This window comes from Dermochelys coriacea, chromosome 26 (genome assembly GCF_009764565.3).
Source record: "Dermochelys coriacea isolate rDerCor1 chromosome 26, rDerCor1.pri.v4, whole genome shotgun sequence".
NCBI classification, from domain to species: Eukaryota; Metazoa; Chordata; order Testudines; family Dermochelyidae; genus Dermochelys; species Dermochelys coriacea.
In genome coordinates, this window is record NC_050093.1 from 13,472,460 (window position 1) to 13,492,334 (window position 19,875).

At 49.3% G+C, this 19,875-nt stretch overlaps 1 protein-coding gene and 1 long non-coding RNA gene across 3 annotated transcripts in view; both read right to left on the reverse strand.

Moving 5' to 3' along the window:
* Nucleotides 1-19,875, reverse strand: part of GPAT2 (glycerol-3-phosphate acyltransferase 2, mitochondrial) — a 124,497-nt gene that overhangs the window by 58,657 nt on the left and 45,965 nt on the right. The gene's annotated exons all lie outside the window — the stretch shown is intronic.
* The window catches only part of LOC122457569, a 38,661-nt gene continuing 22,143 nt past the window's right edge, over nt 3,358-19,875 (reverse strand). Inside the window, exon 2 of the long non-coding RNA XR_006277176.1 lies at nt 3,358-4,175. This is a non-coding gene — a long non-coding RNA (uncharacterized LOC122457569). The remainder of the gene's footprint in view (nt 4,176-19,875) is intronic.

Here is a 19,875-nt window from a genome sequence, read left to right on the forward strand (position 1 = left end):
CCTGGCCCTGGGCTCCCTCCCCTGCAAGACAAGGATCTTCTCTTAGCTCCCGTGGCCATTGGAGCCTGGAAACAAGAGCACTAGCTGAACGGATGCCGACAAACATCTGCTCTGGATGCTCTTTCAACATTAATTCCCCGCCTGCTCTCCCACATTGTTCGCCGGTGAAGAGCAGATTGTTCCAGCATTCAGAGCCTTTGTGAAGCGAAGGGCTGAAAGGACAGAGAGACACGAGCAGTGCAACACAAAAATCAGCCAGCCACGTGGGCAGCGCTGAATCATCCCCGGCAGGCAGGCGCAGCGATGAAAAGGAAAATCCACTCAACACCCAGCAGCAGGGTCAAGTGGGCTGGAAATTGGAAAAAAAGAGAGGCAGCGTGATCGTGTGGCCAGGGCAATTGGGACATTTGATCTCTTCTCCCTGCTCTTCTGCATGGCCTTGGGCAAGTCATTTCCCCGCTCCGTGACTCAGTTCCCCCACCCCACCCCTTTGTCTATTTATCGTAAGCTATTTGGGGCAGGGCCTGTGTCTCTGTGCAGTCTCTCACACAATGGGCCCCTGATTTCAGTTGGGCAATATTGTAATGTAAGTTATTAACCCAGGCAACCTCCAGTGAGGGCGTCGAAGCCTGCTGGGAAAGACCAGCAACATCAGGCCATGGATAAGTGCAAAATCCTTCCAGCTACAATCACTGATGCTTGGGGCTCAGAAACATTTCCCCATGATTCCGGGCCAAAAATCTACCCCTGTGCAAAAAGTCCTCCAAATAAGGCTCGAATGGGACAGATGTAACAAAGCTCATTGAGTTTGACCAGGGACCTTCAGAATTAAAAGCAGTAGCCGCTACAGCTCAGGCGAATGGCTGATCCCGCTAACGCGTGTGCCTCTGCTTAATTCTGCATGCAGAAGCAACCCCAGTCAGCACACGTGCTTCAGCGTTTTGAAGGATCAGGGGCCCTCAGAGCAAGCAAAACTCAGATCCTCTGCAGGTGAGGCACTGCGAGATCTGCTGAACACATGAGCCTGACAGTGTCGTGTCAGGGATCTCTCACCTGGAATGAGCCCTCGAGAGATCTCTTGCCTGCTGTCTCCGAGACAGGCCGTTACATGGTTTCTAGTTGTAGTGCTTTTGCACAAAAGAACAATACAGTGACAAAGCATCCCTACGCTGCACAGCATAGCAGCTCCAAAAACATGGGGAGAGCAGGGATGCAATGCAGACCCTCCTGCTACATCATCACAGGCTTCATCCACTTGAGCTAAGGGAGAATCACCACAAGCCCAGAGCCATATAGGGGCCTAGGACACACAGGTGAGCAGTTTTGATTCCCTCCAGCAGTGGGCAGCGATACATCAGTTTAACACACACGAGAGAGACTGCACTACTTACAGCATTCTAGTTCATTAGTGAATTAGCTTGGATCTCAAAAAATCACCTCTGGGACAGAAAGCTGCAACTGTTTCAATTAGTATAGCCACATTACATGACAGCTTAGGACAGGAAGCAATGAACTAATCGTTCAGTAGGGGGTATTCTAGCTAGGAAGACCCTAAGTGCATACCTGCGAATTTGGCCCAGACACAGCTGGACTGACACCCTGACAAACGTTTTAAGGAGCCTTCATTTGCAGTCTCATTTAAATACAGCCCCTCCATCAGCATAGCACCCCCTAGCACCTAGTACTAAAGGAGAAGATCGCCACTCCCTTGTTCCCTGCACAACAGCACCCCCTAATGCCATGCTGGGGCACGGGGGGGGGTCAGCATTCAGCAGGGACAGTGGCCCCTTCTGAGCCACTCCTGCACCACATCTCCCTGGGTAACCTTGGGCAGGTCACTGCACCTCAGTTTCCCCATCTGTAAAATATTGATCTCTTTTGTAAAATGCTTGGAGACCTACTGGTGAAAAGAACCACCTGAGAACTAGATCTCTCTGTTCCTCTCCTCCTCCTTTCACGCTCTCTGTGGGGTGTCTTTTCACTTTGTCCTGTTTTTCACCCTATTCTCCCTGCCCACACTGGAGTCCCCCCCATCTCTGTGTCCTGCTCCCTTTCCCCCGAGTCCCACCCTCTTTTAAACCACAGTCTTTCCACAGCGAAAACATGAAGCCAATAATGCCCGAATTCAAGTCCAACTTTCCTACCACAAGAGCCAGGAGCAAAATGGGGCGACACAAATTTGCCTGGCCTCAGAACAGGGCTCTTAGACACTAACGAGCTAACAGGGCCATATTGCTTTCGTAAGTCAATCCTTAGGGGATGTCTACACTACAGAGGCTACAGCTGCAGCTACGCTGGTGTGGCGTAGACACTTGCTATGGAGGAGGGGGAGTGGGGGCGTTCATCACTGTAATAAATCCACCCCCTCAAGATGAAGATGGAAAAATTCTTCTGTCAACCCAGCAACGTCTACACCATGGCTTTGGCTGGCTTAACTATGTCTCTCAAGGTGGTGAATTTTTCAGACCCCTGAGCAACATAGCTAGGTGTAGACCCAGGGCTCAATCATTCAGAGGCAGGCTTCCTTTTTACCACACCTAGCTCCCATTAGCAACAGAGTTACACCAGTTACTGAAGGCACCTCTGCGGGGCTGCTCATTCCTGGGCTGTCCTCCTTCCCACGAGGGCAGCAGCTCTCACAGCATCACTGGAGCTAACTCGGCAGTGGATTGGCATAGCTGAGAGCAGAACTGGCCTCTCTGGGTTTAGTTTCTTCACCTCTGTCAGGGCAAAGCAGGTGTGCTAAGGGCTCCGGACAGAGTCGTGGAGCAAGAGCGAGATTGGACTAAAGACTTCGGCTGCCGTTCTGTTGTGCTATGCTTCTTTTGCACAGAAAGTGCAGCCCAAGGGAGCAAAGGGCAAAGGTGGCTTTAAGCTGCCTTTGCATTCTTGGGATTCCAGACTGTTCTGGGAGCCAAAATGCCCCTGGCATAAATTAGAGCAACCCTAGGGGGGTTCTACTACGTGGCAGCCTCCCAAGGGCTGGTTTGCGAGCCAAGCTCTCCAGCTCGATCTATGGCACCATACCACTGGAATTGCTCACAGGCTGTGATGTATTTATCCTCACCCAGCCCAAGGAGGCAGGGCAGTGCTATTAGCCCCTTTGTACGGACAGGGAAGCGAGGCCCAGAAAGACTAAGGGACTTGATCAAGGCTAAACAAGGAGTCTGTGGCAGAATGCAGGCTCCGCAGTTCCACTGAGCCACCCTTCCTGACTACAGCCTCTCCTTCCTGTCCCTGGCTCCGACCCCAACACGCCTCATGCACCATCGCTTGTGAGGGGGTCAGCCAAGGACTGTGCTAATGGTGCCCTCACATTGTGTCCGTGCCAGGGGGCAGTTCGCCCTTGGAGCAGAGTTCTTGCCTCTGTATGCTGCTGGAGTGACATACAGGGGCAGAGGATGGGAACGGCTCCGTCACCCTGATTCCCCATCCTTGTGCACACTAGGCCAGACCAGCGCGAACTGGGTAGAAAACACAGCCGCACCAGCCCGGGCACTCGCAGACCGGTAGGAGCCGAGTTCCTGCAACGCCCGTTGAACAGGTGTCAATGACCCCTGCATAAGGTGAGGGCCAGCAGTGGATCAGGCCCTTTCTCCTGGGACCCCAGGTGCGGTTTTGTCCAGCAGCAAGAGGGTTACCGGCTTGCTGTCAGCAAACGGGTTCCCCTTAGCAGCACCGCTGCCTGGGAGCAGGAAGGAGCCGCGACAGCGCGATGCTGACAGGCGTACGGCGGAGTAATAATAATAACAGGCAGTTCTCCGTAGCTGATAATAACAGGTTTAGCTTTCAGAGACGCGTGTTTTGCTGCAGCCTCCACGTCTCCTACATGCTGCCAGGGGCTTCCTCTTGCTAGGTGCTGAAAGGCGGCTGGCTCGGAGGGCAGGGACCTCTTGGCACCCCCGGGCGGTTCTCCTGGATGCTGGTGTTGGGGAGGGCGAGAATAACGGGCCAAACCCTAACCTTTGTTCTGAATCTGGAGCCTCACGTAAGGCAGGCCCGAGGCACCGCGCTCCTGATCTAGCCTGGGCCATTCTGCATAGCCTCTGTCTTAAGGCTCACAAGATTTCTCCCTCGTAATGGTGTCTGGAGAGCTTCTTTTGGGGAAGTGGCATGATCCACTGGCTTAAGCAGCAGGCTAGAAATCACGGGCAAATCACTACACGTCTCCCCATCTGAAAAACAGTGATAATAATACTTACACGTGTCTGCAGCTGAGGAATAGCTCATGTCTTTGAAGTGCTTAAACTGAAAGCATTGTAGCTTGTATAGGTATGACTAGATAAGGCGTTGTAGTACTCTCAGGGCGGAGGATACCCCAGGCTACCCCTGATGTCCTGGGAGTCATCCAGGGATGGAGAGGGGGACACATACCCCTGGAGCCAGCTGCTCCATTTGGGGAGGGGGAGCACACAGACATTCTGATTTTTCCAAAACAATGTGGGAATTTCCTTTCCATGGGAAATTTCCAAAATTTGTCCTTTTCATTCCAAATCGGGGTGGGGGAGGACACTTTTGCAAAGTGTCAGAATTTGCCTGGAATGGGAAATCTGAGTTTTGACCTGCTCTAACTGAATTAGAAGCCGTTACTAAATCGGACTACCTTTGAAAAGGAGAAACTGCCTGATCTCCTTTCGCCTCGTGGTCACTAGTTCAAATCCAGACCAGATTGATAGTGACCTAATTTGAGCAGGATAGACTTGTAGTTAAAGTACAGGACACCTGGGTTCTGTCCCCAACTCGTGTGACCTGGAGCAAGTCACATCCTCTCTCAATGCCTCAGTTTCCCTGATCTGTAAAATGGAACTAATGATGCTGACCCACCCACTGGGGTGTTGCGAGTTCTAACCCAGTGCGTGGGATACAATCTTAGCTTCTTGGGCTGGATGGTGCCACAGCTGGCCCCAGTGCTGACGCCTGGGGATATGGCTTGGTCAGTGCCAGCGAACAGGTACCCACAGCACAATAGCTACCACTGTAACTTGCACCAGTCAGCCCCCTTATCATCAGTGTCAGCACAGAAGCAAAGGATAGAATGGGTCGTGATGCCTCACCTTCCCTTCTCATCGAGAGAGAGCTTTAGTCTAGGTCAGGTTTGGGGGAAGCTTGCCCAGCCTGGGCTTGGACTTCACCGTGGAGCAGTGGGCTCGGTCCGGGGTTCTCTGTCTAGTATCCCCTTTTGGATCCCGCCTTTTGACCCTGCGCCCCCACTCTGTTAATCTTTAGTCCCCTGTGCTCAGCTGATGTCTTGGTTCTGTGACCCTGCACCTGAAGGGGCGGGGCCAACCATTGCTTCAGTAGGCTCCGCCCACCCACCCCAGTCATTAATGAGGCTGATATCGTGCTACTACCTACTTATAGCTTAAAAGTCTTCTCCCACCCTCCAGGGTCATTTTCCCTTCACCCTCCCCTATCTTATGGGAATGCACATGAGCAACATGGAGCAAACTCCCAGCTTTGGCCCTGCATCTCATTAATGGCCGCTTCCTCTGGGCATGGCTGCAGGGTAAGCAGAAAACCTTTGCCAATTCAAAGGAAGATCACTTGTCTAAGACCCAGAATCCCAGCTAGATCACCAAGCAGAAGAGACACTTTCATAATAAGAAAAGGAGGATTTGTGGCACCTTAGAGACTAACAAATTTATTTGAGCATAAGCTTTCGTGAGCTACAGCTCACTTCATCGGATGCATTCGGTGGAAAATACAGTGGGGAGATTTATATACACACACAGAGAACATGAAACAATGAGTGTTACCATACACACTGTAAGGAGAGTGATCACTTAAGATGAGCTATTATCAGCAGGAAGGAGGGGGGGAAGGAGGAAAACCTTTTGTGGTGATAATCAAGGTGGGCCATTTCCAGCAGTTAACAAGAACGTCTTAGGAACAGTGAAGGGTGGGGGTGGGGGGAGAAATAACCTGGGGAAATAGTTTTACTTTATGTAATGACTCATCCACTCCCAGTCTCTATTCAAGCCTAAGTTAATTGTATCCAGTTTGCAAATTAATTCCAATTCAGCAGTCTCTCGTTGGAATCTGTTTTTGAAGTTTTTTTGTTGAAGGATAGCCACCCTCAGGTCTGTAATCCTGTGACTGGAGAGATTGAAGTGTTCTCTGACTGGTTTTTGAATGTTATAATTCTTGACGTCTGATTTGTGTCCATTTATTCTTTTACGTAGAGACTGTCCAGTTTGACCAATGTACATGGCAGAGGGGCATTGCTGGCACATGATGGCATATATCACATTGGTAGATGTGCAGGTGAACAAGCCTCTGATAGTGTGGCTGATGTGATTAGGCCCTATGATGTTGTCTCCTGAATAGATATGTGGACACAGCTGGCAACGTCAAGAATTATAACATTCAAAAACCAGTCGGAGAACACTTCAAACTCTTTGGTCACTCGATTACAGACCTAAAAGTTGCAATTCTTCAACAAAAATAACTTAAAAAACAGACTCCAACAAGAGACTGCTGAATTGGAATTAACTTGCAAACTGGATACAATTAACTTAGGCTTGAATAGAGACTGGGAATGGATGGGTCATTACACAAAGTAAAACTATTTCCCCTTGTTTATTCCCCCTCCCCTCACTGTTCCTTAGACATTCTTGTCAACCGCTGGAATCGGCCCACCTTGATTATCACTACAAAAGGTTCCCTGCCCCCCGCCCCGCTCTCCTGCTTGTAATAGCTCATCTTAAATGATCACTCTGGTTACAGTGTGTATGGTAACATCCATTGTTTCATGTTCTCTATGTATATAAATCTCTCCTCTGTTTTTTCCACCAAATGCATCCGCTGAAGTGAGCTGTAGCTCACGAAAGCTTATGCTCAAATAAATTTCTTAGTCTCTAAGGTGCCACAAGTCCTCCTTTCCTTTTTGCGAATACAGACTAACATGGCTGCTACTCTGAAAACTTTCAAAATAGATTCTCAAGCCTTCTCTCCCTCCCTGCTTCCTCTCTGATGCTTTAAGAGGCATTTGCAAAAGGTTTATCGCATGCCACTTCCCTCCATACTCTCAGAAGGGGACTCTCTTGCTTTAGAGCCATCGTGGATGCTCTTTGAGCAGGAGAGCTGTTTGATGCTGTGGCTAGAAAGAAGAGCTTTGATGCCCGGACTGCACGCTGCTCAGGAACCAGGGGGGGTGAGCAGATTAATGGGACTAGTCAATTGCAAGCATTTACATCAATAAAAGAAGGCTCTAGGGACCTGCCTACCCTAAGAAAATGCACCATTTTCCTAGGATGCATGTTCTCTTCCCCTGCATTAAGTTCTCATGGAGGTGAAAGTACAGGGGATATGGGGAGTTGCATAGCTCTCAGGGCTTCTAAGCTGTATGGCAGAGGACCCCCCAGCTACCCCTGACTTCCTGGCAGTCAACAGGGGTGGGACCCCTGCAGCCCCCTTCTTAATCCAGTGCCAGGGAAGATTCACCTAAATGCACGAGTGAGGCTCCGATCCTGGGCTGGGACACTCATAGCTGGATCCCCACTGCAACCAATGGAGCTCTCTGCCCAGAGACACAAATCTGTCCAGTCGCATCAAGGCCTTTGTCAAAATCCCAGGTAGCCACAGCCCAAAACCCCCAGCTGTCAAGCTCCAGCCATTGCTGCACCCACTTGGACTCACAGCTGCACCTCAGCCACGGGCCTGATCTGCCTCTCCCTTGACACTGAGGGAAGTCCCACTGACTTCCCTGGAGTTACTCCTGATTTACACCAGGGTAAGCACTAGGAGAATCCGTCCCGGAATCTTTTACCTGAGAATGAAGCCGGAGCCGAAATGCTGCTTGGCTGGGGCACTGCTGGTGTTTAAACAGACTGGGGGGGGGGGGGGGGGGGGGGGGGAGGGGGGAATGTTTCAGGAACTGTCTCGTAGATGATGACACTTGGGGCGTTACAAGTGTTTTGTTGTGGGGGCTACATGAGCAGTTCTAGAGGGGAGATTTTCATTCCTAAGCATCCACCTGCAAATGCTTTTAACTATTCCCAATAATTCCTCTTGGTTTATGCTCATCTAGTCCAATCTGCCCCACCCCCATATTTAAGTTTTGTAACCATAGCAATCACCAACTGGGGTCAGACACAAAAACCACCCAGTCCAATATCCTGACGCCGGGTAGCCATTATGGTAGCATCTCATGAAGAACGAGCATTTTGTACCCTATATACCTTTTGTTTGTTTTTTAAATCCGCTCAGTATAAGCTTGCTAGGACACAGGTTATACTAATGGCCTGAGGCAGTGAATTTCCTGGATAACAGATCAGGTTAAAGTATTCCCCTTTCGCTAGAAACATGCTGTCTTTAAAAAAATAAATACAAACAACAAGCTTTTACCAAGCCAAAGGAGCTGGGAAATGGCACCATGATTTTTATTTTTAAATCTTTCTAATGGAGACAAATATTCCCCTGCAGCATCCACAACCTGCGAGTGAAACTGACAAACTGCCTGTAACACACATGTGAAACTAACCAGACCATTTGTCACTGCAGAAATAGTCAGGGAGCATAAACAGGGAAAAATTGCCGAGATACTTAAAATTCTTTCAGATTTAATCTGTGGAGCTATCTGTAATGCTGGGATGGGAATTTGTGTAAGGATCTGTGATTTATTTTCAACTTAACAGCATTCCCTGAGGTAGCAGAAGTGATCAAAATCCCCTCTGTTCTCTCAGCAACTTGGAAACAGATGAACTTTTAGCAGTATACAAGTGCTCAGAATTGTTCCCATAGAGGAAGTGGAGTAAGCAACACTGGTATAAAAGACACCTTCAGACCAGTGCAACCGCATCCACGCAGGGGGTTGTACTGGTATAACTATATTGATAAAAAAAAAACCTGACACAATTATACTGATACAAACACTGAGTGTAGTCCAGGCCTAAAGGAGAAAATTCCTTTTGTATGGAGAGGAGTGGGAGGGCTTGTGGACTATACATTTCCACACCCATGCTTGAGCATCCACACTGCATTGTGAGCCCGGGTTTGCAATGGTTGGACCCGGCTCTCACAGCTGTGCTAACACGTCCATACAACGCTACACACTCAGCTCTGCAGCTTGAGTTGCATCCACATTGCAAAATGACAGGGCTTGGACCCGAGTCACAGCAGGATCCTAGGACCTAGGCCCCTAGTGTCTTGGATCCGAGTCAGACTGGTTTGTGTGTGGACGGAAAGGGGGTTGGGGCTCAAATCTGAGTCAGAGCCCAGGCTTAATGTGCAATGTAGACTTACCCAAAGAGGCTAAGGCCCAGATCTACAACGGTACTTAGACTCCTAACATTCACTGAAATCAAGGGGAGCTAGGAGCCTAAACACCTTTGAGGATCTGGACCTGTGGGATTTGCCCAGGGCTCCTGCATCCCTGACTCAACCCCTAAGGCCTGGAGCATCCTTCCTCTATTCCAGTTAGATTTCCCAAAAAGCTCCTCACCTAGCATGGCAGTTCATTTGAAACCCCAGCTGCTTATTCTGCTGCCTCAATGGGAGCGGAGCACTGGTGAAAATTCTGGCCTTGGGACTCACTGTCTGCATGGCATTTAGGCACCTAGGGACAGGTTCATAGGCACCGACTTCCATTGTTCCCAGTGGGTACTCGACCTCCGCCCCTGGCCCCGCCCCCCCATTCCACCCCTTCCCCAAAGTCCCCGCCCCTATTCCACCCCCTTCCCCCAAGTCCCCACCCCTGTCCTGCCTCTTCTCTGCCTCCTTCCCTGACCGCGCCACATCCCCGCTCCTTCCCCCTCCCTCCTGGAAAGTCCTAAGCGCTGCCAAACAGCTGTTTGGTGTCAGGAAGTGCTGGGAGGTAGGCGGAGGACCGGGGATGTGGCACGTTCAGGGGGGAGGGGAGGAGGTGAGGTGAGGCGGTGGGAGCTTGGCTGCCGATGAGTGCAGAGCAGCCATTAATTTTTCCCCATGGCTGCTCCAGCCCCAGAGCGCCTATGGCTAGGTTCACAAGGAGATTTAGGTGCTTATCACCCACTTTAAGCGCCTATGTCCAAAATGTTATCCTTGAAGCTCCTGCTCAGTGGCTGCTTAACCCTGTAGGGACTTAAATTCCCTACGCGCCCACTGGTAGAGTCCCCGAGGCACCTGCCTCAGTCCTGACACCACTGAGCCGGGTGGCACCTAACCCACCGTCACCCCCAAGCCTCAGCAGGATTCCCAAAGCATGGCATCCCCCGTCTAATAGCGGGGATGATTTTCACAAGGACCCGTTACGAGCAGAAGTGTCAGTGACACCCCCTGCTGACTCTGACACTGGGGTGAACTTCACCCAAAGGGAAAATCCCAGCGTGTCAAGGAACATTTCTTATTTACTAGCACCCAGGGAACCAACCATCCAGCCCATGGGGTGGTTTTACAGAATCAACAATCAGACTTCAGAGGCTCGTCCCCGTCTCAGTGTTTTGACCTGAGGCCACCCCGTCCAATGGAACTGCAAAGATACAAGGACGGGGAGATCCGTGCCTCTGGCTTGGAGACGGAAGAACACCGCCTGACACTGCAGGGGGGAGGAAGAACGGGATCACGTGATTTCTCCCCCTGATTACTGAGATGGCAAGCTCTTCGCCGCCAGGACCGTCTTTGCCACGTATTCATACAGCGCCTAGCACAGTGGGGTTCTGAACCCGCCTGGGGATGCCAGACATCGCCGAGATACAAACAAGCCATAAGAACAGTGAGGGAACAGAGTTTCCGTTCAATAGAAATTTCCGCATTGCTCTCATTCCGAAATCAGAACAAAAAGGTTGGAAATGGAAAATTTGGCAAAGAACAGAAATTTTGGAATCATTCGGTTTGCAGGGGGAAAACACTGGGCAGGAAGCTGGGCTGCTGGTGAGCCAGGCCAGCTGCCCATCTGTGTGCTGGCCACCCAGCCTGCCTGCTGGCCACCCAGCCTGCCGGCTTTCCATCTGAAGGTCGGACAGAATTGACATCCCCACAGAAAGTTTAGATCCCATCCAATCAGCATTTTCCCACAGAAAACTGTTCCATCGGAAAATCTTCCACCAGCTTTAATCCCAGTTTTATGGATGATGCAGAGGGACCCTGACTGACCACAAACAGCCAGTTCCCGTGTGATAAAATCGGATTCAGGGCAGGTCTACGCTTAAAACGCTGTATCAGCACCGCTATACGTCTTGAAGGAAGACACTCTAAGCAGACAGGAGAGAGCTCTCCCGTTGTCTTTGGTACTCCACCTCTGCAAGAGATGGTAGCTATGTCGGTAGGAGAAACTCTCCCGCTGTCAGCACTTCAGTCGGTGGAGTGATACCGACGTAATTCTGTCATGTAGACCAGGGCTCTACACTGAAGCGCTCTGCCGCTGTATTGTTTGAAGTGTAGATGCTACCTATTCGGATGGGAAGGTTTCTCCCGGTGGCATAGTTAAACCACAGCCGCGAGAGGCGGCAGCTAGATGGACAAAAGAATTCTTCCATTGACCTAGCACAGTCCACACCAGGAGTGAGGTCGGCTTAACCATGTCACTCGGGGAGGGGTGAATTTTTCACACCTGTGAGCAATGTTGGTTGGTCGACCTGATTTTTTAGTGTAGACCAGGCCTGAGTGTAGCTGGTTAGGTTGGACACAATCGCAGCCCGAGGCAAGACTCCTCCAGAAAATGCAGTGTCTGACCCTGGAGGAGTCTTTGACCTTCCCATTATAAGGACAAAAGAAAACAAAGTTTACATTTGAGTCAGTTCTTGTCAAAACTTTCCCAGAGACCAAGCACCCTCCTCTGTTATTTCTAGGATTTCCAGTAGCTTTACAGTAAGGATCGGGCTGAGCTCTGTTAAATAATAATTCAGCCAGCCGGCCTGGCTTTTCGGAGTTGGTCCGCCATCACAAGACACCATCATATGAAAAGGAAAATCCTGCTTACCGAAAAAATCTGTCAGCAGGACATGAAGAGATGGACAGAGCAACAAGTGCAGAGGCTTGCAAAAGAAACAATACAAAGCCAGCAAGGGCTTTCGCCCTGGAGAGGGAAATGAATGAATTCCAGGAGAGGCAGGGTAGACAGCCATGAATTTCCAGAGCTCTGAATATGGATGATGATGGGCAGACGTGACTGGCATTCCACAGCCCACCTGGCATACATTACCCATCATATAGTGTGTTCCCCAATTGGAGCAGGCGTAACGGGGCTCAAGCCAACATCCCACGGCCTGTTAAATCAGATCGTCAAGGTGCCTGGAAGCATCACAAGCAGAGATACGCTCCCCTTGTTCTGGAAATGTGCTGACACCTAAAAGTGCAAGCGCCTTTAGCCTGCGGAGTAGGGCTGTGACTCCCAGCACCCTCGCTCTTCTCTCGGACACTGTGATGGAGAGATCAGGCCACTCAGGATCAGGCCCTGGGATAGACTGGATGAGGAGTCCCTTGCGGAATGGTGGTGAGGGGCCTGGGCCTCAGTTTCCCCATCTGGAAAACGGAGAGCACACGGACTATGTATGGAGCAGGATTCATAGAGGTGCTACAGACACACACAGGGTATGTCTGCATTGCACAGCAGCGTAGCTAAGCACCACAGGGAAAAGTGGGCTGTCCCCACACTGATGTGTGTAGCTACATGTGTCAGTGAAAGGCTCTGGCAGGGGGAGGCTGTAGAGAAAGGCCTTGGGGTGCTCCCAGTGCCTTTCCTGGCTCCTGTCTTTTCCTGAGGCGGGGAAAGGGTCCAGCAGGGAAGAGGCAGTGAGACAAGACACTGCTAAAACCAGCGGTATAGACGGGGTGGCACAGCTTGGGCGAGTAGCGAGCTGTATCGGGTATACATCTGGGTACATCTCCACAGGCTGCAGGCCACGTGTGACTCAATTTTACTCCCCTGAGCAGTGCCTCCCTGTCTACACTGCTCTTTAACCCCATGCGAGGGGGGCTACCCATGCGGCTGAAAGAAATATGCAGTGTAAACATACCTAAAGTGTTGCCACTCCTTTTCGCTCGGGTATTAGACGGAGTCTAGGCAAATCACACTTGGCCCTTCTAGTGTCTCAGTCGAGCATCTCAACGCTTTACATTAATTGCACCTTAACCCCTCCCCGCACTCCTCTGCGAGGCAGATGACTATTATCCCCATTTCACTGATGAGAAAACTGACACGGTGTGAAATGACTTGTTCGAGGTCATACAGTGAGTCAGCTGCAGGAGCTGGAACCTAGGTGTCCTGAGCCCTGGAATTCTGCTCCAACCATAGCACCACTCTCCTTCATAGACTAAGCCCTGAAGGGATCATCCTGATCTAATCTGACCTCCTGCACATCACAGGCACCCCGAACCTGGCCCACCCACTCCTGTAACAGACTCCTCACCTCTGGCTGAGTGACTGACGTCCTCAGATCAAGTTACAGAGAGCCCACCATTTACTCTATGTTAAACCAGCAAGTGAGCTGCTCCACCCCGTGCCAGGGCCTGCCCAACCTTGGTGGAGGCTTTGGAGCAGCCTTTGTCACCTTCTCCAGTCCTCATTTGAAGAGTGAGTCCTTCAGCTGGAATATTCCAGGGTTGAGGGAGAACTGGGGCCCAGGGTCTTTGATGCGCCAAGGAGTTATCTAAACACGTGCCTTGATTTTTATCACCTTAGTGATACCCTTTTTCTTTTGACTGTTGCCTCGCTTGTACATAATCCTCTCCAATTCCAATCCAACGACACACAAAACACATTCCCCTCCCACTAGCACCCTGCAGGCTGTCCCATCTGCCTCGCCAATTATAAATGGAGAAAGAAAGACGACACATGAATATTAGACACGGAAAAAGGCTGACACCTTGCTAATGTGTGATAAAAGCTCGTTTCACACTGCATGTATTCTTTGGCGAAGTGGGAGAAGATACAGGAGACTTGATGTTTGTAGAGCCTGGATCTCTGAGCCTGTTATTCTACCTGTGCCATCCTAAAAAGAAAAGTGGGGAGAGAGAGAGAGTTGCCTTCAAAAGTGAAGGTTAGTTGGGGCTGGACAACTCTAAAGGTTGGTAATGGACCTTTCACTTCCAAGCCATGTTATGTTCATGGCCTACACAGAGAGAAATTAAATAAAAACATAAAACACTAGTTTATGGTTTAAAATCCAGATCAACACATAAGAACCAAATACAGAAAGAGACAAAGCAGGCTGCTCTTTAAGGCAGCAAGGCACAACTCACCCCACCTTACCCTTTACAGAGGGACTGCGGTAAATGGGGAAATCAATCACTGAGTGGGTGGGTTTCCGATGGGATCAGTTCTTGGCCCTATGCTATTGAACCTTTTTATCAATAATCTCGAAGCAAACTTAAACCATCACTGATAAAGTTTGCAGCTGACACAAACACTGGGGGAGTCAGATATAAGGAAGAGGACAGGTCACTGGTTCACAGTGATCTGTTACGATGGAAGAATCCCATGCACCGCTACAGGCTGGGGACTGACTGGCTAAGCAGCAGTTCTGCAGAAAAGGACCTGGGGATTACAGTGGAAGAGAAGCTGGATATGAGTCAGCTGTGTGCCCTTGTTGCCAAGAAGGCTAACCGTATATTGGGCTGTATTAGTAGGAGCATTGGCAGCAGACTGAGGGAAGTGATTATTCCCCTCTATTCGACACTGGTGAGGCCACACCTGGAGTACTGCATCCAGTTTTGGTCCCCCCACTACAGAAGGGATGTGGACAAATTGGAGAGAGTCCAGCAGAGTGCAACAAAAATGATCAGGCTGGGGCACATGACTTACAAGGAGAGGCTGAGGGAACTGGGGTTATTTAGTCTGCAGAAGAGAAGAGTGAGGGGGGATTTGATAACAGCCTTCAACTACCTGAAGGGGAGTTCCAAAGAGGATGGAGCTCGGCTGTTCTCAGTGGTGGCAGATGACAGAACAAGGAGCAATGGTCTCAAGTTGCAGTGGGGGAGGTCTAGGTTGGATATTAGGAAACACTGTTTCATTAGGAGGGTGGTGAAGCACTGGAATGGGTTACCTACGGAGATGGTGGCCTTAGAGGTTTTTAAGGCCCAGCTTGACAAAGCCCTGGCTAGGATAATTTAGTTGGTGTTGGTCCTGCTTTGAGCAGGGGGTTGGACTAGATGACCTCCTGAGGTCTCTTCCAACCCTAGTCTTCTATGATTCTATGATCTAGATCACTTGATAAACCGGGTGCAAGAAAATAATCCATGTTTTAATACAGCTATATGTAAATGTATTCATGGAGGAACAAAGAATGCAGGCCATACTTACAGGATGGGGGACTCTATCCTGGAAAGCAGGGACTCTGGAAAAGATTTGGGGGTCATGGTGGATAATCAGCCAAACATGGGCTCCCAGGGTGACATCACTATAGTCAGTAACTGTTTACAACATATCCCATGAATAGCAGCTCCGAAAGAGCTTTCTGGCCCCAATCACCCCCTAACGGAAAAATCTCTCAATGTGAGGAAGGGCAGAACTGGATCACACTGGTTATAACCATATGTAGGGCTAGAGGAAGCTGTAATAATTTGATTTTTTTTTGCATAACCACCTTTTTTTTTGCCCAAAAAATTTAAGATTGGGGTCAACTGGAACAATTTGCGAATTTGGGTTGATTTTGGCAAATTGTTTTGGTTAAGAAAAATGTTCAGACATAAGAACAACATATGAACATAAGAGTGGCCAGACTGGGTCAGAGCGAGCAAAGGTCCATCAATCCCAGTATCCTGTCCTGTGACAGTGGTCAATAGCAGGTGCCCCAGAGGGAATGAACAGAACAAGTAACATCAAGTGATCCATCCCCTGTGGCCTATTCCCAGCTTCTGGCAAACAGAGGCTAGGGACATCATTCCTGTCCATCCTGGCTAATAGCCATTGATGGACCTGTCTTCCATGAATGTATCTAGTTCTTTTTTGAACCCTCTTATAGTCTTGGCCTTCACAACACCCTCTGGCAAGGAGTTCCAGAGGTTGACAATGCATTGCGTGAAAAAATACTTTCTTGTGTTTGTTTTAAACCTGCTGCCTATTCATTTCATTTGGTGGCCCCTTGTTCTTGCATGAGAAGGAGTAAATAACACGTCCTGATTTACTTTCTCCATACCACTCATGATTTTATAGATCTCTATCATATCCTCCCTTAGTCGTCTCTTTTCCAAGCTGAAAAGTCCCAGTCTCCTCATACGGCAGTCGTTCCAGACCCCTGATCATTTTTGTTGCCCTTTTCTGAACCTTTTCCAATTCCAATTCCAAGACCTGTTTGAAATGGTTTGTTTTGGCATTTCTGAAGCATTTGGACTTTTTGTTTCAGAATTTCCGTCAATTTTATTTTTAAAAAACTCTCTAGATCAAAATGATTTTTTTTTTTAACATTTTGGTTCAGTGAAGTTTCAAAATATTTTGGTTTCAGGATGACTCACTTTTCCCTCCCCCTACTGATTCTTTGGACCTACACCTGACCCAAAAAATCAATTATGACAGCCATAAAAATACCTCCCTGTCCATCTATAAAGCTTTTCATTCAAAGACCTATGAGCACTTTACAGATATTAACTAGCTGAGTCTCACAACCACCCCTACTGAAAATCTGACAAATATCTCAATCTGATAGCTGGGGAGACTCAGGCACTGAGTGGTTAAGCAGCTTGTCCCTTAGGGTACAAATTACACATAGCACAGTACATTTCTCTTGTGCAGATAAGATCAGAAGTTTCTCCCTTTAAACAGGAAAAGAACTAGGTATAAGGATACGTTGGAAGCATGTTGCGAATGAAGACAGATTGCCAAATTGGTCAAAATAATGAGTCAGGATCTCAAAAATCATGAGATTAGCTTTGAAATGATGAGGATTTTTTTTAAAAAAAATAATACATTTTGGGTTCTTTTTGTTTGCTTTCTAGTTTTGAGTCTTTAGAAGCCCCAGGGGGCTAGAAAATTACTTATTGTAATAAACAAAAGCAGAGAGTCTCACCATCCCATGGCTCTGGGAGCTGGGGCTTTAAGAAAAGCACCAAATAACATGAAAGTTGGCAATACTGTGACTAACCTGTCCACAGAGGCCAGGTCACTTCTGGCAGGCAGCGCCCGTGTGAAGACATGCGCAGAGATAACGCCGAAATGGAGCAGTACAGGTTCTCTCACAGTGGCCTCCCTGTCCAGGACTCAGTTAGCTTCTCCATTCAATCAGACAAACCAAAAGACGAGAGGTTCCTTAAGCAAATGCCAGAGGTACCAAGGATGCAAATGCTGCTTTGGATGGCCAGACAGTACGCACCGTCCCTTTTCTTTAAGGGAGGGCAGAGCTGGAATCTGGATTCAAACTGTCATGAAAAGGGTGGATCAGAGCTACTTGAAATGGATTGGGATGCAGTTTGTAGCAGCACCGGATTGTTATGTAGCACTTTGCTTCCCTAGGTGCCATACAGACCATAGCCCTGGTTCTCCATTCCCCCACACCTGGTGGGGTCATTTATACCTGCACAAAGCAGTGGCAAATCAGAATGGGAAGGTTTTGCCCAGATAAGCGACCGTGCAAGGTGCAGGGAACGGAGCCCCAGGCCTGTGGTCTGCAAAGCGCCAGGGTAGAAAGCACTTGGGTTACAAACCACATCACGATCCATTTCAAGGCATAGGAAACAAGACGGGGCCAAGTGCTCCAGCCTCCCTTCCCAAAGCCACCCTGCCCAGGGAGGCAGGTGCTGTGCCTCGCTCTATGTCTCAGATGGTGCCAAGCGCAGAGCTGGCATTTGATATGGAACTGTTATGGGAGAGGGTTAATGAAATGAGCTCCCACGAGGCAGCTATGAATCACTGACTACCTCCTGGTTCCACTCAGCTCAGAGGAATCATCATGTTAGCCCAAGCTCTGAGAGGGGAGTGGGGATCTAGGGGTTAGAGCATGGAGACTCAGGGGTCAGGACTCCTGGGTTCTATTTCCGCTACTGACTCCCTGTATTGCCTTGGGCAAGTCCCTCCCCCTTTTATGCCTCAGTTTCGCCAGCTGTAAACCAGGGATAATCGCCTGACCCACCTTCATAAAGTGCTTGGAGATCTAGGGTGTAGGACCCAACAGGAGGCGGGCTGGAGCAAGTCTGCTCTGCCATGGCGACCGCCGTGAGTGACAGGCTGGCATGCATTCCACCTGCAGATGTGGCTGCCATAGCAGCGCTAATCAATTGCTGTCGTATGCCCCTGCTCGAATGCCCACATGCAGTCCGCAGCCGTTCCCAGCCGGTGATAGCCCCCGTCGAACAGCTGTTGGCTGGAATTAATTGACTGTCAGCAAACTGTGTGCACACAACTGAAATTTCAACTACTGATGGCACTTGCGGTAAATGACACAGGCGCCATCAGGAAACATCAGTGAGCCCCAATGTGTCAGACAACAGATTGGAATGTGCTCACAGGCAGAACCTGCCTCTGGGATCTCCTGACCCCAGATCTATGCCTGGTGTGGGAGTCACACCTAGGGCAGGTCAGCACTTCTTGATCTGCTACGTGTCCTTCAGCATGGAGGTGCTCAGCACAGTAGGGGTCCTAGAACAGAGTACGCTGGGAGTTTACACGTCGGGTCTGAGCTGCTCTGTTGTATCTGGTATCAGGGAGAGCTCCCAGGGCTCGAGTCCTGGCACCATTGAGAACATAAGAATGGCCATACTGGAGAATATCGACAGTCCGCCTGGCCCAGTGTCCTGTCTTCTGACAGGTTTCAGAGTAGCAGCCGTGTTAGTCTGTATTCGCAAAAAGAAAAGGAGTACTTGTGGCACCTTAGAGACTAACAAATTTATTAGAGCATAAGCTTTCGTGAGCTACAGCTCACTTCATCGGATGCATTTAGCAAATGGATTAGCAAATGCATCCGATGAAGTGAGCTGTAGCTCACGAAAGCTTATGCTCTAATAAATTTGTTAGTCTCTAAGGTGCCACAAGTACTCCTTTTCTTTTTGTCTTCTGACAGTGGCTGGTACCAGATGCTTTGGAGGGAATGAATAGGACCGGGCAGTTATTGAGTGATACATCCCCTGTCATCCAGTCCCAGCTTCTGGCAGTCAGAGGTTTAGGAACATCCAAAGCATGGGGTTGTGTCCCTGACCATCTTGGCTAATAGCCATTGATGGACCTGTCGTCCATGAACATATCGAATTCTTTTTTGAAGCCAGTTATACTTTTGGCCTTCACAACATCCCCTGGCAATGACTTCCACAGATTGACTGTGTGGGGTAAAGTAGTACTTCCTTCTGTTTGTTTTAAACCTGCCTTTTCTAAGATGAACATTTCCTGTTCCGGTCTTTCATCTCTACTCATATGGAAGCTGTTCCATCATTTTTGTTGCCCTTCTCTGTACTTTTTCCAGTTCTAATATACCTTTTTTGAGATGGGGTGACCAGAGCTATAGGCAGCATTCAAGGTGTGAGAGTACTATGGATTTATATAGTGGCACTACAATATCTTCTGTCTTATTATCTATCCCTTTCCTAATGGTTCCTAACAGTCTGTTCGCTTTTCTGACTGCTGCTGTACATGGATGGATGTTTTCAAAGAACTATCCACAACGACTCCAAAATCTCTTTCCTGAGTGGCAACAGCTAACTAGGACCCCATTGTTTCGTACACAGAGTTGGGATCGTGTTTCCAGCGTGTATTGCTTTGCATTTATCATCAACACTGCATTTTGTCGCTGAAAAATAGCGTAGATGTTTGGGCTCGGGCTCAGGTCCGGCTCTGAAACCCGGCGAGGCGGGAGGGTCTCGGAGCCTGGGCTCCAGCCTGAGCCCAAACGTCTACACAGCTCGGTAGCAGGAGCCCCATGAGCTCGAGTCAGTTGACTCTGGTTCCAAGACCTGGGGCATCTGAGTAGACTAGGGTTGCCAACTTGGTAATATTTAAAAACTGGACACTCCACCAGGAGTGCTGGAACGTCCTCTGGC